Source organism: Crotalus tigris, unplaced genomic scaffold, assembly GCF_016545835.1.
Source record: "Crotalus tigris isolate CLP2741 ecotype Arizona unplaced genomic scaffold, ASM1654583v1 scf7180000018322.853269, whole genome shotgun sequence".
In the NCBI taxonomy this organism is placed as follows: domain Eukaryota; kingdom Metazoa; phylum Chordata; class Lepidosauria; order Squamata; family Viperidae; genus Crotalus; species Crotalus tigris.
Genome location: NW_024096942.1, coordinates 511,515 through 537,398, shown reverse-complemented (window position 1 = coordinate 537,398; position 25,884 = coordinate 511,515). Strand labels below are relative to the sequence as shown.

The 25,884-nt window shown below is 44.2% G+C and overlaps 1 protein-coding gene across 3 annotated transcripts in view; it reads right to left on the bottom strand.

The window, feature by feature from the left end:
* SLC4A4 (solute carrier family 4 member 4) overlaps positions 1-25,570 on the bottom strand; it is a 199,549-nt gene extending 173,979 nt beyond the window's left edge. For 2 of the 3 annotated variants that reach the window (XM_039350340.1, XM_039350341.1), the window contains exon 1: positions 24,906-25,569. The gene's annotated coding sequence lies outside the window, so the exon portion shown is untranslated. Of the gene's footprint in view, positions 1-24,905 lie in introns of all 3 variants that reach the window. The other variant, XM_039350339.1, reaches the window with a different exon arrangement.
* Between the last annotated feature and the right edge of the window lie 314 nt (positions 25,571-25,884).

Genomic DNA, 25,884 nt, shown 5'->3' with positions numbered 1-25,884 from the left:
TATAGTTTGTTGGTTTGCTGTTTTTTTGGCACTGCATAGAATGCCTAGGGAAGGTGTAAAAATTAAATGGTTTCCTACTTTGATGTCCCATTTTTGGCATTTTATATATTTCCTAGGCATTCTATAAAATGCCTAATTTCACACATGGACAGTAACATATCCCTCACTTAGAGCAGTGCTTCGCAACTGTAGCAATTTTAAGATGTGTGGACTTCAACTCCCAGAGTTTCACAGCTGGCTGGGGAATTCTGGGAGTTGAAGTCCACACATCTTAAAATTGCAAAAAAGTTGAGAAATATTGACCTAGAAGAACTGGCTGGGCCACGTCTCAATTTAGGGACTGAGAATCACAATCTTGCACAACCTCACTGCTGCCGTGTTCCATTCCTACTTGTCGGAACGGGGTTCCGCTTCAAGAATAAGGATTTTGACCACAGCCAGTTTTTGAGGTCCCCAAAGACCCATCTCACCGAGATCTGAATTTTCACATAGCAGTAAACCAAGCTTCTATTTTCGAGCCACGTGTTCATTCGTCCTAATGAATGCAAATCAACCTTGCAACAATGCGAGTGTTAAAGATGCTATTAAAAGTCCTGACGCAGGCAGATCTTAACCCAGAAAAGCATTTGGAACAGAGGTCTCTAAACAAGTGGATTGCCTCACTAATTTCAGGTGTTTGATTAATAGAATTAAGGGTTAGGCATCCGGCATGATGCTGTGTCCTTCTCAATTAATGGGGGGGAGAGAAATTATGCAAATAAAACTGGGACAAAATCTGAGACAGCTTAACATGCGTGTTATTCATCGCTTCCCTGCTGAGTAGGCACAGAGTCCCTCACAATTATTAGAGACTTATTGTGACTTATCAAAATCTCTGAAGGAATCAGAACTGACTTTCACATCATTACTCAGTTATGGGCTTAAAGGGTCAACTTGGGCCAAGTCGTTTTATCTCTCTGCAACAGCTACACACTTAAGCAAGAAACACCCCTCCAGGCTTTGTGGTAAAGACAAAACAGTATAATGATTACAACAGCCTTAGCACACCAGACATGGAAGTGCAATAAATCAGCTTCCTTGCACTTACTACCATGTTTTCCGTAGGTGTGCAAACAAATTTTGGAGAGAAAGCGATTAAACCACGAATCTTTCTGCAGCCAACTTCTCTTGAGCCTCCGTAGCTATGTAAAGGAAAAGGAAATTAATAAGAGGGAAAGAGGGTTATCTACAGACATTATCTTGAATTTCTTTATTGCTCTAGTTAATGGAACAAATGCCATAGGAATCGTGCCAGATCAGGCAAGAGAGTGAGTTCAAAGATTTTAAAATGAACTCCGTAGGATTTTCATGGAGGTTAGACTATTCCAGAGGGAGGCTGGAAGCTCACCTTTGCAATGGACTTCTCTACAGTCAGTTTTTCTCTCCCAAAAAATCAGCATGGCTGGCTCAGGAATTCTGGGAGTTGAAGTCCACGAGTCATAAAAGAGCCAAGGTTGCTTATCTCTGGCCTAGGCCTAGGCCGCTTTATGACTCGTGGACTTCAACTCCCAGAATTCTGAGCCAGCATGGCTCAGCTTGGAAACCTCTCCCTTTCTCCTCAGCATGGCTGGCTGAGGAATTCTGGGAGTTGAAGTCCACGAATCATAAAAGAGCCAAGGTTGCCTACCCCTGGTGTATGTGAAAGGCTTGGAGGGAAGCACCAGGGAGTTGTTGCTAAAGTCATGTTTTCGTCTGTTCTGAGAAAAATTATACAGGCACACAAGATCAAGGATGAGCTTTTATTTTTCAAAACACAGTGCAAAACAAACGTTGAAAGTCAGACCACCTGCTTGGGTTATCTGTTTTACACATTCCATTCACTCCATTCATTCCATTTCACTTTCCATTCACACCAGATGACTGAACATCTGGACCAACAACAAGCCCATCACATCTCCTAGGAGAGAACAAAGGACATTTTTTGTTGTTCATTCATGGATCACAGAAAACAGAGAGAGAGATGCTACAATAGTGTTCTCAAGCACTTTTTGCTGTGCAAACCTGAAGCACAGAAGTACCTTTTGCAATTTACGGAACACCTGAGGAGAAATGGAGACGGTTTGATATTCAGAAGAAATTTTAATAGTGTTAAAGTACTAGGAGTCAAACTAGCTGCCTCACAAGTGCTTCGAACTACAAATCCAGGGCTTTATCAACTGAGGTTTAAGGGAACTGTAATATCGGGCCTAGGACAGGGTCCTTCAACCTTGGCAACTATAAGCCAGGCTAGGGAATTCTGGGAGTTGAAGTCCACAGGTCTAAAAGTTGCTCAGGCGGAGAAACGCTGCCTTGCAGAATTCAACACATTAAACTGCCAGATGATTTTCAGTAGTTTCAGAAGGATATACAAGAAAGAAATGCTACGTGAAAAATATCACGTCCAAATCTACTGGATAGCACAGTTTGGGCCTTGATGAATATATATATGTCTGAAAGGGCAGGGAGATAGAAGTGGAGATAACAGCCTATTCATTAAGGCGCCCTTCTCAAGCAGGTATCCTCATGGTCTGTTATAATTAACAAGAGTTATGAGGAAGTGTGTTGTTGTTGCTGTTGTTAGTTGCAAAGTCGTGTCCGACCCATCACAACCCCATGGACAACGTTCCTCCAGGCCTTCCTGTCCCCTATCTTCTGGAGTCCATTTAAGCTCACGCCTCCTGCTTCAGTGACTCCATCCAGCCACCTCATTCTCTGTCGTCCCTTTCTTCTATTGCCCTCCATCTTTCCCAGCATCAGGCTCTTCTCCAGTGAGTCCTTCCTTCTCATGAGGTGGCCAAAGTACTTGAGTTTCAGTTTCAGGATCTGGCCTTCTAAAGAGCAGTCAGGGTTGATCTCCTCTAGGACTGATCGGTTTGATTGCCTTGCAGTCCAGGGGACTCGCAGGAGTCTTCTCCAGCACCATAGTTCAAAAGCCTCAACTCTTTGGCGCTCAGCCTTTCTTGTGGTCCAACTTTCACAGCCATACATTGCAAGTGGGAAAACCATGGCCTTGACTATACATACTTTTGTTGGCAGGGTGATGTCTCTGCTTTTTAGTATGCTGTCTAGATTTGCCATAACTGAGAAAGTGTGGGAATTGCTAATTGATACCTGATAGGGGAGGGGAGAGGTAGGCTGCTTTAAAGACCCAGCATCCCAAAATACTGAGCTTCTTTGACCTGATCAGCAGGTGCAGAGAATGAAGATAATCTTGATGGCGATATGTACTGTATTTCCCCCCAAATAAGACCAGGTCTTATATTATTTTTTGCTCCAAAAGATGCATTAGGGCTTATTTTCCGCTTAGGTCTTATTTTCAGGGAAATACGGTACTAAATGCATCTGTCTGGCTGACGATCTTAACTGGGGCTCATTTTGGAGGCGGCAGTTATATTACGAGCATCCTGAAAAATCATGCCAGGGTGTATTTCGGGGAAAATGGAGTCAGCACAATGAGATCATGTTTGGAAGTGACTTAAAACAGAGACACACATATACACACCCTATTCACAGAAGAAGTGCTGGGGAGCTAAAAATCCATAAACCTTGCAAGATTCTTTTATTACAGGTATTTCTTGACTTAGAACCATGTGTTTAGTCACTGGTCAAAGTTACAACAGCACTGAAAAAAAATAACTTATCACCATTTTCACACTTAAGACCGTTGCAGCATGGAAATTCAGACGCTTGGCAACTGAGTCGTATTTATGATGGTTGCAGTGTGTCCCCGGGGTCACGTGATCCCCTTTTGTGACCTTCTAACAAGCAAAGTCAAGGGAGAAGCCAGATTCGCTTAACAACTGTGTGACTCACTTTACAACTGCAATGATTCACTTAACAACTGTGGCAAGAGAGGCTGTAAAATGGAGGAAAACTCACTTAACAAATGTCTCACTTAGCAACAGAATGTTGGGCTCAATTGTGGTCGTAGGTTGAGGACTGCCTGTATAGCTAATCTCAATAAAAAATACTTTTAGACATCCTATGGAGTTTATTTCCTGGTCTAATCTATCTATTGCGGCTAACAACGGCCCTCTTATCCAGGGGTCCTCAACCTTGGCAACTTTAAGACATGTGGACTTCAACTCCCAGAGTTCCTCAGCCAGCAAAGCTGGCTGAGGAATTCTGGGAGTTGGTGTCCACACATCTTAAAGTTACCATGGTTGGGAACCCCTGCTGTAATCATACAATTTTCACTAAATGCATCCTCTAAGCCAGGGGTCTTCAAACTTGGCCCTTTTATGACTTGTGGACTTCAACTCCCAGAATTCCTCAACCAGCCTCCATTTTGTTTGTTAGATTTAAGACACGGGTCTTCAAACTTGGCCCTTTTATGACTTGTGGACTTCAACTCCCAGAATTCCTCAACCAGCCTCCATTTTGTTTGTTAGATTTAAGACACGGGTCTTCAAACTTGGCCCTTTTATGACTTGTGGACTTCAACTCCCAGAATTCCTCAACCAGCCTCCATTTTGTTTGTTAGATTTAAGACAGGGTCTTCAAACTTGGCCCTTTTATGACTTGTGGACTTCAACTCCCAGAATTCCTCAACCAGCCTCCATTTTGTTTGTTAGATTTAAGACACGGGTCTTCAAACTTGGCCCTTTTATGACTTGTGGACTTCAACTCCCAGAATTCCTGAGCCAGACCCCTGCTCTAGGCTCCCCCCCCCCAAAGAAAGCAGCATGGTGATTAGAAGGCCAAAGAGGAAATAAACAAAACAATGAGAATTAACAATAAAAAGTTATTTAAATAAAGTAGCCACAGGAAACCACAAGACAGGGAGAAAGGGCCCGTTGAATAAGCAAAGCCTTACTGGAGACCACACACCACGTTGACAAAACTTCAGGTGCACTTCTCTTTTCTTTTCTTTTTTCTTTTTATGTTCTGCCTTACAGCTCAAGCAAATCATGAAATCCTTGACCATATAAATCAAAACTGAACTCAGGGCGGCCTGCCCTAAGGGTGGGGGGAGATCAAAATACATGAACTATCTCTACAAACAAGAAAAAAAGCAGAAAGACATTGTTTTCTGCATTTTTTTTAACTGAATGTTTTGATGCTCCAATGAATAGAATAATATAATAATAACTTTACTGTCACTTTGAATGTACACTAATCGGCATACATGAAAATGAAATTTCGTTGCCTTCAGCTCTCAAAGGGTCACCGCCTCCGATATACACTACATAAATATGACTGAAATAAATAAATAAATAAATACAGAATTATGCATATACCCACATATATTCTATGACACAGAGAGACAACACAGTCTAGTTCGGGTTATGTATACATGTGCATGGCGAGAAAAATGAATCTTGAGAGTTTACCTGATAACTCTTGTGAGGGTAATAGCCACAGCTGTGGCCAGAAAACAAAATAATGAACTAAAAGCAAAGGTGCTCCATCACTAACCCCCATCCTAGTTTGGATCTATCCTTTATTTTCAGAAAACTACTGGGGAAGACAGCAGTTCCAGAATCTATCATCTGAATAGCCAGTACGCTTGCTCATCTGCATTTTTAAAAGGATATTTCTTATTTCTATAGTTGACAATGTAAAGTTGAGACATTAAACATAGGCTGGAGATTGACAGATATCCAGTCTTAACATGACAAACATTATATTGTCAACATTACAAAAAAGATGTTGAGACTTTGGAAAAAGAACAAGGAAGATGATTAATGGCCTGGAGACAAAAACATATGAAGAATGGTTGCAGGATTTGGGAATGGCCAGTCTAGAGAAAAGAAGGACTGGGAGTGACATGATAGCAGTATTCCAGTATTTGAGGGGCTGCCGCAAAGAAGAGGGGGGTCAAACTATTTTCCAAAGCACCAGAAGGCAGGACAAGAAACAGTGGATGGAAACCAATCAAGGTGAGAAGCAATGGGGATGCTGCAACTGTCATAAAAATGGTCATAAGTCACTTTTTTCAGTGCTGTTGTAACTTCAAACGGTCATTGAGTGAACTGTTATAAGTCAAGGATTACCTTTATCCATGTACATTTATTTAATAAGACTCAGGAAAATATGGATTACAAATTAGTAGTCTAGTGCATGCATGGTGACCTATCCATCTCCACACAGATTTTTTAAACAACTGTTTCTCAAGGTCACATACCTGCCCCCTCATAAGTATCCTGAGATTCTGGAAAAAGACATAGCTGCTTTAAAAAGTTGGAGTCTTGTGCTATGTTCACACCCAAACATGCTCCAAAGCATATTTTTGGAATCAAACAGAAGCACTGCACAGCTCTGTTATTTATCTGCCAAGACCAGAAATATCTTCTCCAACTGGATGTAGTCATCTAGATAGCTTTCTTCAAATGACTGAGACTGCAATTTTTAGATTCCCCAATCTGTGCAGCTCAAGCAAAAAAATTCACTCATTTTGAGAATTTGCTCCAAACAGATTTGCCCTAAAGTTTCCAAGTTACACCAAGTTTTTTTATTGTGTATTATGTAAAATATTGTGGGAAGTCACCCCCCCCAGAGAAGGAAATATTAAAAGGGCAGAATATTATATTTCCTCAAAGGATCTTAAAGAGGCAGAAAAAGCATGCCCAGTTTTTCTTAATAGCCCCAAGTCTCCCTCCTCCAAGTAGAAACCAGCTCTGTAGAAATGCAGATGTGATAATCCATTCAGGAAGGTTGGAGCCCTCCAGCTAGAAGCTTAGGAAGACAAAGACACCTAAAATCTACATACCCCACCCAAACTCTAAAATAGGACATAAAAGGATTAACCCATAGAGGCCAAACGGGCAAACTCAAACTCAGGTCAAAGTACATGACATAGGAAATACAAAATCTCAAACAGAAACAGGAAACAACTCCAAACAAAAGCCCCAGAGGGTATAAAAACCCACTCCCTACATGTGCTCTCTCTCTTTTCTTTCAGAGCCATCTTTCTGTGGCTCTTCTCTTCAATAAACTACAACCTTCTTTCTAAAGCAATCGCCTTGTTGTTTATTCCTGGCTTGGATTGAACCCTGATGAAGACTTTTCCTTCAACAATACCTTTCCAGATAATGTCACCAGGATGTGGAAGCTACTCCTGAACTATGGAATTTCACAACACACAACACTGACAACAGCCAAGAGAGATTGCACTATCACTATCTAAACATGTGCAGCTCATTCCTAAACATCCCTACTACAGTAAGATTTTTTTCTAATGCTTTAACAGATCCTACACCAAGCAAGGATTTGACGCAGTGATCCGTACAGTCCATCTCTTACAGTTCTATTTGAATTAACCATACAAATCACACTAGTTTTCTATTGCAATATGCGGCTGTTGCTATCAGAGGAACTCTCAAAACAAATGAGCTTTTTAGAAAAGCAGACAGAATTTAGTGCTTTGGAGGTTGCCAATATTAAGCAATAAGAAAAAACTTCCCAGACAACCAAGCACATGGGTGTTACCTACAGACTCAAGGTAATGATCTTGTAGGTCTATACATATGCTGTATATAGTATATATGCAGCTAAAATTCATTTTTAATGTGTGCCATTGTGTCCACAGTAAAAAATAACAATAAAGGTTCCCCCCCCCTCTCTATCTATCCTCCATCTATCTATATATCTATCTACCTACCTACCTATCATCTATCTATCATCTATCCACCTATCTACCTACCTATCATCTATCTATCTATCTATCTATCTATCTATCTATCTATCTATCTATCTATGAGATTGCAAGTATCATGCAAGTTACGGTTTTAATTGAAACCCCTGCAAACCACCAATAATGTTGGTCAAAGATGTAACTGGTCCAAAATGCAGTGGCTTTTAGCACTGGTTCTTTGGCCCATGCATTGATTCCCAAGAGGTTTCTGGGTTCAATTTAAAAAGCACAGTTAACTATCTTTAGCTCTAATAAGACCTACACCAGGGGTCTTCAAACCTGGCCCTTTTAAGACTTGTGGACTTCAACTTCCAGAATTCCTCAGCCAGCGTGCCTGACTGAGGAATTCTGGGACTTGAAGTCCACAAGTCACAAAAGGGCCAAGTTTGAAGATTCCTGACTTACACTATAATTTAAAGTTCTGAGACTACAGGTAGCCCTTGATTTATGGCCACAATTGAGCTCAAAATTTCCATTGCTAAATGGGACAGTTGTTAAATGAATTTCTGCCCCATTTTACAACCGATCACATGACCCCCGGGACATTGCGACCTCACTTTATGAGTTTTGCCACAATTAAGCAAGTCCCTGCAGTTGTTAAATGAATTGTGTGGTTGTTAAGCAAATCAGGCTTCCCTCACTGAGTTTGCTCATTGGAAGCCAATTGGGAAGGTTAGAAACGGTGATCACACAATCCCGGGACAGCGCAACCATCACAAATACAGGACAGTTGCTAAGAGCCTAAACTTTGACCACAACACCATGCAGATACTACGACGGTCGTTAAATGTGAAAACTGGTCTTTCGGTGCCATTGCAACTTCAAATGGTCATAAACTAATGTTAGTAAGTCAAGGACTGCCTGTATTGTAGTATTTTCCAGAAGACGCTGTTTGAATGTGTTGGTGCTGCTGGTACTCGTATATAATAGTATATCTTGATTCTAACAGAGGGATAGAATCAAGATCACGTGAAGTATTAATACCACTTTACAAGGCCTTGGTAAGGCCACACTTGGAATACTGCATCTAGTTTTGGTCACCACGATGTAAAAAAGGTGTTGAGACTCTAGAAAGAGTGCAGAGAAGAGCAACAAAGATGATTAGGGGACTGGAGGCTAAAACATATAAGGAACGGTTGCAGGAATTGGATATGTCTAGTTTAATGAAGAGAAGGACGAGAGGGGACATGATAGCAGTCTTCCAGTATCTCAGGGGCTGCCCCAAAGAAGAGGGAGTCAAGCTATTCTCCAAAGCGCCTGAAGGCAGGACAAGAACCAATGGATGGAAACTAATCAAAGAGAGAAGTAACCTAGAACTAAGGAGAAACTTCCTGACAGTTAGAACAATTAACCAGTGGAACAACCTGCCTCCAGAAGCGGTGAATGCTCCAACACTGGAAGTTTTTAAGAAGAGACTGGACAGACATTTGTCTGAAATGGTAAAGGGGGTTGGACTAGATGACCTCCAAGGTCCTTTCCAACATCATCATCATCATTATTATTATTATACCACCTGGAGTAGATAAATTGCTGATTAAATCAATAAAGTAAAATAATGTTAAAACTTTTGCACCAAGTCTGAATGACTTCTCTCCGAAGCCAATCTATTTCCTTAATTTGGGGTTTCTCTATCTTGTGTGAACCCTGAAAAAGGGTTCGTAACTGTCTTAAGTCTGTTGTGTTCAGGGTTTACTATATAAATATTACACAGCAGAGTGCAGCATTTAATGTAGAAACACCAGGCAAGACAAAGTAGTCCACTCTGCCAAATTGTGCCCTCTGGTTAAGGAGTGTCTGATCTAACTGTACTTTGGAGCAAAGCATTTCTAGGTGTGGAACAATTTGCACACATCCAGGAGCGCACTTTGTGAGTTGCAAATTCCAAGGCTATCTTAATCGTCCATGCAGGTTCCATGTCCAGATTCTGGAAGACACCCACTGAATCCCTCATATGGCTCTGAGATGGGAACTTGAAGGGCAAAAATGAGGGATGTAAGGAGCCAGAAAGTACTAATGTGTTACAGGTGGTCCTCAACTTACGACCAAAATTGAACCGATTGCTCAACAAGACAGTTAAGCGAGTTTTGCCCCATTTTACGACCTTTCTTGCCACAGTTGTTAAGTGAATCACTGCAATGGTTAAATTAGTAACTCGGTTGTTAAGTGAATCTGACTTTGCTGGTCAGAAGGTTGAAAAAGGGGATCACATGGCTCCGGGACACTAACCGTCATAAATATGAGCCAGCTGCCAAATGTCCGAATTTTGATCACGTGACCTGGGGGATGCTGCAACGGTGGTGTGAAAAATAGTCCTAAGTCATTTTTTTTCAGTGTCGTTGTCACAACGGTCACTAAACGAACAGTTGTAAGCTGAGGACAACCTATACTGCCATCTAACAGTAATCCAGCCCTATGGAATTGGCAGTTTCTGTGGATGGGTGGGAAGATAACCCTGATTCTTGCAACCATCACTCCTTTAACTTCTGTGCAGGATGTTCCATTCTGGAATGTGTTGCATTCGGGTCATTGCGGTGACCCAGCTCATGTATTACCTTACTGGATTTTATCAGAGAAGCCAAGATACAAAATTGGATTGTGGCACACTGGACTTAAGCCTTATGCAAGCATCGTGGGGCCATGTGAATGCCCAGAAAGTTTACAGACAGGATACGTGTTTTGAGCAGGAAAGTGGGCAGGAACACTTCATCCACACTTACTTCCAGGCACATGATCGAAAAAAGAATTAATCACTCATAAAATGCTGGGACTCACAGAACAGAATAACAAAGTTGGAAGGGATCTTGGAGGTCTTCTAGTCCAACCCCCTGCTCAAATAGGAGACCCTATACCTGGGGTAGGCAATCTTGGCTCTTTTATGACTCGTGGACTTCAACTCCCAGAATTCCTGAGCCAGCATGGCTCAGCTTGGAAACATCTCCCTTTCCCCTCAGCATGGCTGGCTCAGGAATTCTGGGAATTGAAGTCCACAAGTCATAAAAGATCCAAGGTCGCCTACCTCTGGCCTAGGCCTAGGCCACTTTATGACTCGTGGACTTCAACTCCCAGAATTCCTGAGCCAGCATGGCTCAGCTTGGAAACTTTCCCTTTTCCCTCAGCATGGCTGGCTCAGGAATTCTGGGAGTTGAAGTCCACAAGTCATAAAAGAGCCAAGGTTGCCTACCTTTGGCCTATACCATTTCAGACAAATGGCTGTCCGTCTCTTCTTAAAAACTTCCAGTGTTGGAGCATTCAGAGCTTCTGGACGCAAGTCATATGCATTATACAAAGGCCTGGCACCCTCCAAGCATGTTGAAATTGCAGCTCCATAACTCCTGAAGAGTAAAGGCTATATTGCTATAGCCCAGGGGTAGGCAACCTTGGCTCTTTTATGACTCGTGGACTTCAACTCCCAGAATTCCTGAGCCAGCATGGCTCAGCTTGGAAACCTCTCCCTTTCCCCTCAGTGTGGCTGGCTGAGGAATTCTGGGAGTTGAAGTCCACAAGTCATAAAAGAGCCAAGGTTGCCTACCCCGATTATAGGTAGTCCTCGACTTACAACTATTAATGACCATTCCAACAGCACCGAAAAAATAACTTACGACCAGTTTTGACTTATGACCATTGCAGTCACATGATCAAAATTCAGACACTTGGCAATTGGCTCATATTTATGACGGTTGCAAATTGTCCCGGGGTCACGTGATCCCCTTTTGCAACCTTCTGACTAGCAAAGTCAATGGGGAAGCTGGATTCGCTTAACAACCGAGTTACTAATTTAACCACCGCAGTGATTCACTTAACAACTGTGGCAAGAATGGTTGGAAAATGGGGCAAAACTCACTTAGCAACTATCTTGCTTAGCAAAAGCAATTTTGGGCTCAAGGACTACCTGTATTTTCCATGTCATTCATGTATTAACCCGCCAGCTCAATTCTTACATAAACATGCACTCAGAGAACATGGACCTTGGTTTTAATTATCAGCACAAATTCACTGAATTAAGTTTAAGGGTCAAGTGCATGGAGGCAGTATCAACTTGATAGCCAGGTACCATAAAACAGTTCATTTGGATCAAAAACTATATGCTAAGGTTAGGCCTGAATAATGTTTGGTCAAGAAGAGATGCATGTGTTAAAGGTAGTCCTCATTTAGTGACCACAATTAGCACTGGCCACTGAGTTATTAAGCGAGTACCAAGTAACAACACAACTGTGCTTGTGATCTTCCTTCAGTTTTCCTCAGCTTTACAGAAGTTGTAAATGCGAGGATTGGTCGCACAGTCATTTTTTTCATCCCCATTATGACTGTGAACGGTCACTGTATGAGGCAGTCGCTAAACAAAGGCTATCTGTATGGGAAAGCAGGGCTGCAGACCACAAAATAACTGGAGGTGTGTCACTTTTGTAAGCAGGAATGTTGAGAGAAGGCGCGAAGCATCTATGTTCTAACTATGATGTGCTGATTTTTATGGCCGCCAGTATAATTTTAATGTTTTTTATCTCATAAAAAGGGAGAAAAAAGAACTATTAATTTTAAGCCACCATGGTTAGGGTGATCTAGCACAGCAGAAAATGAGACGAGCATAAACAGCCCTCAAAACAAATAAAAATAAAAACCACTGAGGTGCAATGCTTCAGATTTAACTTGGGAGTAAAAAAATTTGTCGACTTGCCAGCCTATTCTGCATCAACTATCCCCAAACACCTGTTTGGAATTGATTGCTAAGCACTGCAAAGGTCTAGTTAAAAGTCCTTTTTTTATATTTATCCCATGCACTACTGACTGAGCAGGGGGCTGGACTAGAAGACCTCCAAGGTACCTTCCAGCGCTGTTATTCTGTTATTCTGATTTACTGCAGAGTAGCCGTTTCTTCAGAAAGCTGTTGGAAACTGTTTGGAGAGACCATTTAAAGAGAGGCAGATTCCCTGCAACCTATTCTTTTTGATCAAAGTAAAAAAGCCAGATTTTTTTTTTTCATTGTCACAACATTCTTGTAAGAAATCAGTTCTGCCCTTTCTCTTTCCGTTAGCCAACCAACAGGGTAAGGTCACCTTGCTCTTAAAATCTCCACTAAGAGGGCAACTGCTAGAAGCAGGCACACAGCTGCTCCAGCACATCATTAATTCTCAAATATTTAAGATAAGGACAGAGCAAATACAGTCTCCTCTGTAATTGTGATGGGAAGATGCTCTTTCACAATATTCACATAATAATACAAGCCCTACTGTCGGTGATGGCATAATGTGTATTGTGTTAATCCAGTTCTTTTGGTCAGGTTAACCGTTATGCAAAACCAGAGAACGGATTAATTAAGTAACCAAGTTATAAGGACATAGCACAGACAAGGAGTATGTCTTCCACGGAAAGGACCACCTGAAGAGTTTTTTGACTTTGTGATTTGCTGCACTCCATTTAATGCAGTGGTTCTCAACCTTTTTAATGCCACGACCCCCAACCGGTCGTAAGTTGAGGACTACTCAACCGGTCGTAAGTCGAGGACTACTCAACTGGTGCAGCACCGTTTGCAGAATGGGACTTTTGGGGGGCTCAGCAGGGCAGAGACAGCCTGGACAATTCCTATTGGCTTTTGAAAGCCAATAGAATTAGACTCTATTCAAGAGTCTAAAGTCTTTTCACTTTAGGCCTCCTCCATCCACCATGTGCAAAAAAAAAAAAAAAAGATTCAATCAATCAATTTCAACTTCTCATGGGAAAAAAAAGATCTCGCAAAGTTGGAATTGATGGATTGAACTTTTTAGTCCCACCCAGTCTGCCGTTACCACCATAGCCACGCCCACCCAATGGGCCACACCCACCCAGTGGGCCACGCCCACCCGGCACCTGAGGATACATAAGTGGGTTTTGGGTTGCAGTTTGGGCATTCGGTCTCTAAAAGGTTCGCCATTACTGTTCTAGTCCCATTCTAACCACTGCACCACCAGAAGTTTTGGCTGGGACTAACAGATCACGGGCACTCATTTTGGGTAGAAATGATGTTCTTTTTATATTGATCATCAACGGTTTTGCTTCGTTATGGCCCACCCAGAGTTGTAACTGATTGAGCAGCTTACAAATATTGTAAATAATGCATGAATTCCATTGACAGGTTATGCCCATACAGACAGTCCTCAACTTACGACAATGGAAAACAAAATTTCTGTTGCTAAGCAAGACAATTGTTAAGTGAGTTTTGCCTCCTTTTATGACCTTTCTTGCCACAGTTGTTAAGTGAACCACTGCAGCTTTTTAGTTAGTAACATCGCTGCTAAGTGAATCTAGCTTCCCCATCGACTTTGCTTGTCAGAATGTCGCAAAAGGGGATCACATGACCCCCAGGACACTGCAACAGTCATAAATACCAGTCAGTTGCCAAGTGTTACCAAATTTTAATCATGTGACTACCGGAATGCTGCAACGGACATTAAGTGTGAAAGATGATCACATTTCACCTTTTTCAGAGTCCTTGTAACTTTGAATGGTCACTAAACAAATGCTGATAAGTCAAGGACTAACTGTGCGATGTATTTTTATAACTCTGGCTGTCTATGCATGCTATGATTCCAGTCTCATGTTTCCCCCACGCGTCCTACCCTTTCAAGTACAGTACATTTTACCTTGTGTGGGAAAATGATGCAATGATCATATCTAGTTTAACAAGTTAACATTCAAATTTGCTACGCAAATCTCCAGGAAATGAAAAAGGAAACCTTTTCTCCCTGGGAGAAAAAAATAATCGTTTCCCAACCGTGAGCATTTCTTAAAAAAATATTGTGAAAGAGAAGTTCTTGTAACTGTACTTCTGATACATTTATATCAGAAGTAAATGAAGCAATAATTTTTTTCATGGTAAAGGGGTGAAGATTCATTTTCTCTTACCTGTATGAACTCTTCTCAAGTTAATTAGAGAGAACTAAAAGCATATCTATCTACAGGCTCTAACACGTTTGTTCAAAAAGATTGCATTTTATGTCCAAAAATGAAGGTAATCCAATGTGAACTATTCATCTGTATTCTGCAGACCTGAACATCTGCCTGTTTTAATTGCAGCAGATGGTTAGACACTGGAGTTATAATTTTAACAAGGCTATGCATTAATACTTTATCATCATTTACACATGTTCTTTTAAATAACACTGCTTACAAGCTGCAGCTGTTTGCACTTAAAGGAAATGGGTATGTATCATGGGGGGGCCAATTAGGTGGGCATGGCCTGTTGGGTGGGTGTGACTGCGGTGGTAACGGCAGACTGGGTGGGACCAAAAAGTTCAATCAATCAATTCCAACTTTGCGAGATCTTTTTTTTTCCGCGAGAAATTGATTGATTGATTAAACCTTTTTTTTTTGCACACGGCGGCAGAGGCCTAAAGCGAAAACGTTTTATAAAACCCGAAGGTCTAGGACTGGGGCAACGGCGCGCGTGTCCACAGAGAGTCCTCTGCGTGCCACCTGTGGCACCCTTGCCATTGGTTCACCACCACGGGTATAGAGTCTCCTGCTCAAGCAAAGGGGCTGGACTAGAAGACCTCCAAGGTCCCTTCCAACTCTATTGCTCTATGCTCTAAATAGCCACCTCCTATTTGAAGGGAAATTTCTTCTTCGTTCTCTCTAATGAATGACCTACCCAGTTCCCTGTTTCTTCAGGAAGGAACAGTGATGTGAATAAGTTCCGATAACTTTCTGCACTTTCACTAGAAGAAACCATATTTCACGTGTCTGTCAGGCGTGTCTATCAGAAAGAGTCAGTCACTTCCTCATCTTCCACCGGAACTGAGGTGCTCCATTCCAGGAAGCGTAAGAACACACTGCCTTAACCTACAACAATTATTTCCTAACCAGTTAGTTGCTGACTAGAAATTTACAGCAGCTGAAGCCCAACACATTTGAAAGGCACCCGGATGGAATAAAATGATCTAGAATTTCTGAGCCAAACGTACAATATTAACTATTCTGTTCCCATAAACGCCTTCCAAGTAGGTGACTTCATCTAAAATTATTACCAAGTAAGAATTTTTCACCTTAAAAGACCTTCCGTACGTTGCAGGTCCATTTAAAGTTGTAGAAATGTCTGTCCACCCACTTCTAACCTCCCACAAAAGCTAATATAAAACTGAGCAACTTAAGCACTTTTATGCGGTTATTTCTAAGATTGGGCTAACCAAATACCCGCCATTAAAACAACAATATCTGCCCTGGGGTGAAATATTTTGTAACGCCAAAGACCCAAAGACAAAAACACAAATACAGGCAAAGATAACTGGAGATTTCTTCCAGAATGCTATCAGGAAGATAAGAGTTATACAGAATCAGAGACGGTGGATTTTATTTCTGTCATCAGTGTGTTTTATTTCTCAATATTTTGTATTTAAAAAGAATACAAAGCAGTGTGAGTCAACCTCCTGCACTTAACTCTTGAAGATCTCAAGTCATTGAAAAATCAGCCCTGCCTAGACATAAACGTTGCCTCTTGATCACGCTAGAAAGTGCAAGGCCTTAAGAACTGACCTTTATAAGTTTAGCTGATATCAAGAACATAATGTAATTTAGATTAATGGGAGCAAAGACACAGGAGAGAAACCCAAGGTGCAGATGGCAGATAAGTCTTTAGATCAAGAGCAAATGCAATTATTAACGCAGAAATTCAGATGACTCCAACTGAAAGCACAAAGTCCACTATGCCATAAACCAGGGGTCTTCAAACTTGGCCCTTTTATGACTTGCGGATTTCAACTCCCAGAATTCCTCAGCCAGGCACACGTGCCTGGCTGAGGAATTCTGGGAGTTGAAGTCCGCAAGTCATAAAAGGGCCAAGTTTGAAGACCCCTGTCATAAACTCTACAGGTACTGCAGAAAAATTACAAAGCTAAATAGTTAGCTAAACCTTAATTGAAGGCGGAAATACATCTAACTACGTGGTCAAGAAATAGGATGGGATAAATTGAGCTGCCTCCAGGCTCAGAGACCAATGAAGCCTTGGACGAAATCCAAAGCAAGGGATTGGCAGGCTAACAAAGGAAAGGCTTATTACAATATTACAACCGTTTGAGTGGGGGAAAAGAGAGGCAGACAGACAGACAGAGGGAGAACAAAAGAATGTTAAACCAACAGGCTGAGTGGGTAGTGATGACTTTGGGTTAGCTAAGTGGAACAGAGTTAACAGGGATTTCCAAAAAAGAGAAGAGAAGGGCAGGTAAGAAATGTGTTCCTCTGTAGAAAGACTGTGTGGATTAAGTTGTGTTAGCACGATGACAAATTGTAGGGATTTCAAGCCGCTTACGGAAACAGGTCTTCCTAGAACGGAGCGCTGGTGTCAGTTTAATCAACCCAAGGCAGCTGATGTGTTTGCATTCCATTTGTTCTTTCTAAATGGGAACAGGTTTAAAATGTTAACAGGAGATGTCATGTCAAACAATCGAAGAGCTGAAGAGAATGGCAGATTTAGTCTAACTTTTCCACAAGTTAAACCAGCAGAAGCCAGGAGAACTCGGTTTTAAAAGGACTGCACCAGTAGTCATCTCAGTGGACACCGTACTGCAGGGGTCCCCAACCCCTGATCTGTGGACCGGTACCGAGCTGCAGCATGCCAGCAACCGGTCCAGAAAAGCCCCATCTGTGGGGTGCAGGCAGCACACAAAACCACACGCCCTCCTGTCCGCGGAAAAACCTCTCTCCACGGAACCGGTCCCTGGTGCCCAAAAGGTTGGGGACCTCTGCCATACTGTTACCTTTAGCCATGCAGTCCAATGCAGGCAACAATTGCCATTGCCACTGATGTCACCACAATACGGTAACACCTGAGATGGTGTATCTGGAGCAACTGATGTTTATCTAGGCACAATTCCCTTTCAAATCTGATAGAACACAAATGCATCCAGCCCTCGCTGAAATGGCAGAGCAAGTGTGTTCCACCACTCTACTATTTTTGCATTAAACAGTGGCACCTATAGACAAAGTGGCCCTAAGTCAGTGGTTCTCAACCTTTTTAATGCCGCGACCCCCAACCGGTCGTAAGTCGAGGACTACTCAACCGGTCGTAAGTCGAGGACTACTCAACTGGTGCAGCACCGTTTGCAGAATGGGACTTTTGGCGGGCTCAGCAGGGACAGCCTGGACAATTCCTATTGGCTTTTGAAACCCCTGATCTGTGGACCGGTACCGAGCTGCAGCATGCCAGCAACCGGTCCAGAAAAGCCCCATCTGTGGGGTGCAGGCAGCACACAAAACCACACGCCCTCCTGTCCGTGGAAAAACCTCTCTTCACGGAACCGGTCCCTGGTGCCCAAAAGGTTGGGGACCTCTGCTGTAGAACACCCCTGAACCATGGACAGGTACCGGTCCAGGGCCTGTTAGGAACCGGGCTGAGCAGCTGGAGGTGAACAGTGGGTGAGCAAGCAAACTTCATCTGTCCATGTGAGGGATCTAGGTTGCACGTGAAACCACCCACTACCCTCCATCCATGGAAAAATTGTCTTCCACAAAACTGGTCCCTGGTGCCAAAAAGGTTGGGGACTGCTGCTGTAGAGTCCTTGATAGTCTCTGAGCTTATTTTCTTGCAGACGTTTGATTACCAAACTAGGTAACACCAGCGCACTGCAGTTCAACCCTAAGCTACAAATTCTAGTCCTGCCTTAGGCATGAAAGACAACTGGGTGACTTAGGGCCAATCACCAGGAGACTGTGAATTCTAGTCCTGCTTTAGCCCTGAAAGCCAGCTGGATGACTCTGAGCCAATCACTAGGAGACTGTGAATTCTAGTCCTGCCTTAGCCATGAAAGCCAGCTGGGTGACTTTGGGCCAATCACCAGGAGACTGTGAGTTCTAGTCCTGCCTTAGCTATGAAAAACAACTGTGTGACTTTGGGCCACTCACCAGGAGACTGTGAGTTCTAGTCCTGCTTTAGCCATGAAAGCCATCTAGGGAATTTTGGGCCAATCACCAGGAGACTGTGAGTTCTAGTCCTGCCTTAGCTATGAAAGACAACTGTGTGACTTTGGGCCAATCACCAGGAGACTGTGAGTTCTAGTCCTGCCTTAGCTATGAAAGACAACTGTGTGACTTTGGGCCAATCACCAGGAGACTGTGAGTTCTAGTCCTGCCTTAGCTGTGAAAGACAACTGGGTGACTTTGGGCCAATCACCAGGACATTGTGAGTTCTAGTCCTGCCTTAGCCATGAAAGCCAGCTGGATGACTTTGGGCCAGTCTGTCTCTCTCTCTCAGCCCAACCCACCTTACAGGGCTGTAGGGCTGGGGAAATAGGATGAAGGTATATTTTCCACCTTGTTTATAAAAATAACAAAGGTAGGGTAGAAATAAAAATACATAAATAAAAGCTGGTGGTTCCACCTCATGAAGGAGCATCTCACGTGTGCCTCACCTGCGCTCAGAATAATTTGCATACTCCATGCACATCCCTGTACCTTATTTCTCCCAAGTGCCAGTCAGACAGGTTCTGAGAATAACACAGATTTATGTAGTGTCATGCTCATACAAAGTGCTTGCGGTTGGCGTTTGAGTAAGTGCCCCGGGCTCAAATGCCTTATCAAAACCAGGTCGTAAGTTAAGGGCAGAACTCAGACATGGTTCCTTTAGCCAAGCATCCATTTCTGATCAAATCAAAGCCTGCTATTTTGTTACTTTCTCAAGCACAGCTCTGGTGTTTCCTGAAACGAGCCATAATTACTCACAGAATTTAATCCTGTGGAGATTATGATCATGTTCCTGAAAGTCAAACTGGATAATAGCCCAGGCAGCTTTAGTTTGGGGTTTTTTTTAAAAAAAAAAACTGAGATAAGAGTCTGGAAACATTCTTTTCGTTCTGCCTTTACAGATCAAGTGGTAATTAAATGGAAGTACAAGAAATATGTAGAGCAGGGGTGTCAAACATAATTTCATTGAGGGCCGCATCAGCATTGTGGTTGCCCTGGGGGGGGGAGGGGAGGCAGCCTACTGGGTGGGTGTGCATGGAGTGGATGTGGCCTACTGGGTGGGCATGGCCAGCTCTACATCGTTCGCGTCAAGGGTGCCTGTGGGGGGCCCTGGGCAGGAGTGGGACAGATCTGAGGGTCTCTGGCAGAAGGGGGTGGGACCAGGGCAAGCGCCAAGACATGGTCCATTTCTTCATTCCTCACAAAGGGTGACCCCTCCCCAGCATGCACCCAGGGGGCGGGGCCGACGCGGCAGGGGCTGGTTCCTCGCTGTTTCCAGACGGCCTTGTGGAGCTAAGACTGAATGCGTTTCAGCATAGATGGCCAGGACAAAATTGTACATTGGCTCCCGGCCAGCCTGGGCCAGGGCCAAGGCAGAGGGTGCTGTTCCCTCACTGTTTCCAGGATGGCTTCGCGAGCCACATGAAACCACTTTATGGGCCGCATCCGGCCCCCGGGCCTTGTGTTTGACATGTCTGATGTAGAGTAACCTTCTTCAATAGGGTGCTCACAAAAGTATCTTGGTGGCTGATATGCTTGCTAGAAGTTTTGAAGGTTGCAATCACAACACAGGTTGGGTGCCCCACTTGGGAAAGGCTGGTTTTGAGGAAAAGCAAGAACTGCGACAGAAGTGTGACTTTACCTGTAGCAACCTGGAATTAAGGAGAAACTTAATTCAAGATGGACAATATTTAATATTTAATTGCTATGTATATGTAGGGATGTGGTTCTATACATATGTTGTTCATAGTATGTTTAGGTGTGTGTCATGTATATGTTTCGCTTTGAGAGCAGGCAACTAAATTTCATTTTTGATGTGTGCCATTGTGCCCACAGTATAAAAATGACAATAAAGGTTATCTTATCTATCTTATCTACTTCCTGACAGTGAGGACAATCAACCAGTGGAACAGCTTACCCCCAGAAATCATGGGCGCTCCATCACTGAAAATTTTTAAGAAGAGACTGGACAATCACCTGTCTGAGATGATATAGGTTCTCCTGCTTGAGCAGGGGCTGGACTAGAAGACCTCAAAAGTTCTATTCCATTCCATTCCATTCCATTCCATTCCATTCTATTCTATTCTATTCTATTCTATTCTATTCTAATCTATTCCATTCCATTCCATATTTTCTATTCTATTCTATTCTATTCTATTCTATTCTATTCCATTCCATTCCATTCCAATCCACTCCATTCCATTCCTAGCAATTCTTATTCCATTCCAATCCACTCCATTCCATTCCTAGCTATTCTTATTCTATTCCAATCCATTCCATTCCATCTATTCTATTCTATTCTATTCTATTCTATTCTATTCTATTCTATTCTATTCTATTCTATTCTATTCTATTCTATTCCTTACTGAGATTGCCCCTCTCTGCTTTTGGACCTTATTAATTTAGCTGGCTGGGAAATTCTGGGACCTGAAGTCCACAGGTCTTAAAACAGCTAAGGTTGAGAAACACTGCCACATGGCATATCATACATGACCTTGCAATATATGTTAGATTTCACCTAGATTAATAAAACACAATATAAATGTTAAAAATATCTATATTCAAATATTAATGTCTAGGCCATCTAGCCAACGAAGCACAACATCGTTTATATGAAAAAAAAATCAGATACTGGACCAGTATATGCCCTGAGTTTACAACTAGTCAGAATGGGTCATGATTTTGCATCTTAATTATTTATCCATTTCAGTACATCTCTATTCCATTATTTCCACAGGACAAAGAAAGACATAAGTTGGCCTAGAGTTGGGGGTATCCACGGAACTTCAAAAATAAGTGCATAATTATGGCCACCATCCTGACTTTTTTTTCATAAGTCCCTGGAGATACCTCTCCTTGGGCTCCTTTCTGGTGGACCGCAAGATCTCGTTAAGATCCATAAGTAGAAGTCAGCTTTGAACATTCTAATTTTGTATTTTTACCGAAACAAACACAACCACGAAGACAAATGCTTTTTTTAAAAGGTTAAAAAAAACACACACAGTAAGTCTAAAGCAAAAACAGTGCTTGCTCTAAAACCCATTAAAGTAATTCTAGACGCAACCAGGGTAAACTTCAACCCCATACAACGCCATTCCTCATGATAATCCCTCCAAATGGTCAATCATAGTCTGCAGCACAGCTAGACCTTGACTTGAGCCCAAAATTTCCGTTGCTAAGTAAGACAATTGTTAAGTGATTTTACCTTTTACCTTTTTTTTTTACCTTTCTTGCCCCAGTTGTTAAGTGAATTGCTGCAGTTGTTAAGTTGGCAACACGGCTGTTAAGTGAATCTAGCTTCCCCACTGATTTTGTCAAGAGGTCGCAAAAGAGAATTGCATGAAACACACTGCAACCGTCGTAAATGTGAGTCAGTTACCAAGCATCTGAATTTTGATCATGTGACCCCCGGGACATACTGCAACCGTCGTAAATATGAGTCAGTTACCAAGGATCTGAATTTTGATCATGTGACCCTGGGAACGCTGCAATGGTCATAATTAGTCACTTTTTTCATTGCCCTTGCAACTTCGAGCAGTCACTAAAAAAAATGGTTATTAGGTTAGGGCCGTGGTGGCAAACCTGTGGCACACAGAGCCCCCTCTGTGGGCACACATGCCATTGCTCCAGTCCTAGGCCTTCAGTTGGGTTTTATAAAACCTTTTTGCTTTAGGCCTCCGCCACCGTGTCCCCCCCCCCAAAAAAAATATTGTTCAATCAATCAATCAATTTCAACTTCTCGTGGGAAAAAAAAGATTTCGCAAAAATGGAATTGATTGATTGAACTTTTTAGTCTCACCCAGTTTGCCCCAATTGGCCACACCCACCCAATGGGCCACACTCAACCAATGGGCCAGGCCCACCCAGCACCCAACGATACGTAAGTGGGTTTTGGGTTGCAGTTTGGGCACTCTTTCTCTAAAAGGTTCACCATCACTGGGTTAGGAGGGCTAACTGTAATCAAAATCTCTAAAAATTCTCTTTCTTGCTTATAACACAAAGCATGTTCTCTTTTCCTCTGCCTTTCTCCCTAATGTGTCTTTGTCATGAACCCCGATTAAAAGGGGTAACTGTAAGGCTAGGACCCCACTCTAGACTGTAGAGATTTCTGCAAAAATGCTTCATCCTTAGTTATCCATAGTCAACATTTCGCCTGCATTCACACCTCAAGATGCAAGATGTGAGAAAGATGTAAAGAATGCATCTTTTAGTGCTGCTTTCCAAAAATTGGCCCAATTCACAGATCATAACGAACCAAAATATGACTAAGTTTAGATTATTGTACATTATGATGTGAACCAGCTGCAACTTACTCAAAAATATGATTAATCAAAACATGATTTAGCATGATGCATGAGCCTAGTCAATAACCCGCTGCTGTGTAATTAATTCCTCGCCTCATAGCTGCACACATTTCAGTAATAAAACCCCGTCCAATACGCAATTGACACCTTAACAGTTCTTCTACCACAAGATCAAATCAAAGTTTACAGGGGCAGCTGATTTTTCCTGCTTTCAACCTCGTGGATCACTTCCACTGATAACTATTCTACTTAAAAGAAAAAAAACTTAAGTGTGCCATGATTTTCCCACAAAATGAAATATGCATATCTCACATAGAAAAAAAACACAATTAAAAAACAAGACAAAAGAAAGCGTGGAGCAAATATTTCTGCCTGGAAGGAACGGAGGGAAAGAATACAATAGGATAGGATAGGATAGGATAGGATATAGAATATAGAATATAGAAAATAGAATAGAATAGAATAGAATAGAATAGAATAGAATAGAATAGAATAGAATAGAATAGAATAGAATAGAATAGAAGCTGGAAGGGACCTTGGAGGTCTTCTAGTCCAGCCCCCTGCTCAAGCAGGAGAACCTATACCATCTCAGACAGGTGATTGTCTAGTCTCTTCTTAAAAATCTTCAGTGATGGAGCGCCCACGATTTCTGGGGGTAAGCTGTTCCACTGGTTGATTGTCCCCACTGTCAGGAAGTTTCTCCTTAATGGAAGGAAGGAAGGAAGGAAGGAAGGAAGGAAGGAAGGAAGGAAGGAAGGAAGGAAGCTTTTCATTTCTAGCTTCCTGTTCTCGTGAGTTCTACCCTGCTCAAATGACAATCTGTTTCCCCTCCAAAAGTCTTTTCCAAAGAGCAGCACCAAATACATCAGCTTTTTTGCCGCTTACACCACTGTTCCCATTGACCACTTGAGTCTACTCCAGCTTCCTCTTACCCTAAAGCAGTGGTTCTCAACCTGTGGGTTGGGACCCCATTTGGGGTTGAAAGACCATTTCACGGGGGTCGCCAAACAAGGCTGTCCGCCATTTTTTCCCCTTTTCTTTGGCCACGCCCCTGGCACCCGGTGATGTATAAGTGGTTGGGGGTCACCACAACATGGGGAACTGTATTATGGGGTCGCGGCATTAGAAAGGTTGAGAACCACTGCCCTAAAGAGACAGCAAACTCTCCCTGCAAAGAGAGACACCTTTTCCCACGCCTTTCTCAAGAGCTCTTGCATCACAAGAACCCACAACTAGAGCCGAGGGCAAGAGGCAAAGCAGAAAGCGTGGTTTTTCAAGCCATTCACCTTCAGGTGGAAAAAAATGAACCCTGGCAACCCCTTCATTATCCCCCTACCTGAAAGCCCGCGTGGACAGCTGTCTCCTAGCACGCATGCAAGGGCTGCATTCCTACAACCAACTGAACCTACCAGCCAATTCGACTTCCAGGCTCTCGTCCTATAATAAGACCCACACCTTAACCCCAATCACCCAGCACGAAACCCAACCGAGGTCAACGCCAACCAAAAGGAGAGCAAGCTGTGACGAAGCTACCAGGTCTTGACCCGACCTGGCTGAACGCGTCTCGTGTGAACGCGGCCAGCGGGCACTTTCGGCAGTCCCAGCCCGCCATCAAGCAAACCAAACGGGCGGAGCAACCGAGGGCGACTCGGGCTTCAAACGTCCCGCTCAAGCAACAGGTGTGGCGGAAACCCCCGACCCGGCACCTGCCGGTTCTCCTCTCCGCTTCCCCACCTCGCAGCGGGACCGGGAAGCGGAAAAGCAGCCGGGCGAAGGAAGCAGGAGATCCCTCGTCCGCCTGCCCGCCCGCCCGTAGAAGAGAAAGCGGCTGGGTTAAGCCCTAGCTGCAGAAAGAAGTGCCCGCTGGCCGCGTTCAGACGACCCGTGTAGCCAAGTCGGGTCAGCCTCGGTTCGCGCAACCCGACCAGCGTTGACCTCGAGAGAAAAAGCACCAAGCCCGCCGTCCGCTCAGCGCGCTTTCCCCGCGCCCGGCCGTGCCCAAGCTCCCCGGCCACTCTTCTCACCTCCGGGGCTCTCCTTTCCGCCGGTCTTCCAGCTTGGCGGTTGCTCGGGGCGGCCGGCAGAGGCGAAGACGGGAGCCCGAGGACGAGCGGGGTCCGCCACGAGGCAACAGTAGCCAGGAAGCGGCGCGGCGCGGTTGGGCCGACCCGGCGGCGCGCTCCGCTTGGCCGCGTCTTTTCTCCTCGGCTCTCGGCAACTTTTCGGAAACCCGGGCGGGCTGCGGAGCGAGCGCGATCCGCGGCCACGACCTTCCTCCTCCTCCTCTGGTTCCTCCTCCTCACGCGACCCCCCCCCCCCGGCCGGCTGCAGCGGGGCGCGCGCGAGCCCTGGAGACCCTCCTGGATCGGGTGGCCGGGCTTGGCGGGCGCGCCAGGCGGGACTATCCGGCGGCTTGAGAGGCGAGCGTCTCGCTGAGGTCGCTCCGCTTTTCTCCGACCCTGACCGGGGTAGGGAGGTGGGCGTGCGAGTCAGGTGAGGCTCGGCTCGGCGGGGCCAGCCCCCTCCTCCTCCTCCTCTTCCTCCCGCTGCTCTGCTTTCTCCTCCGGCGGAGAGTGGCTGCTGCTGCTGGCGGCGGCGGCGGCGGCGGCGACGTTCAGAGCGGGCGTCCTCCGGCGGCGAAGCCCGTGCGAGGTTTAAAGCCGCGGCTAGGCGCTCCGGCCCGCCCCCCGGTCCGTCCGTCCCTCCTCCCGGATCCCATTCCCACCCCGCGAGCCCTCGTGCTAGCGCGGCCGAGAGGCGTCACGGGGCCCCGGGAGGAGGAGGAGGAGAAGGAGGAGGAGCCAGGCCGGGTCTGGTGCGGCGAGGGCTCGCCGGAGGGAGGCGGGGAAGTGGGGGGGGATCTCGGTCCGTTTGTCGGCCGGTCCGTGGAGGGTTTGGGATGAACGGTGGCCGATTCTGTCTCGGGCGGGGAATGGAGCTGCTGCGTCTGGAGAGTGGGGAAGGTAGTATAGTTGTAGTTTAGTTTAGTTTAGTTTAGTAGAG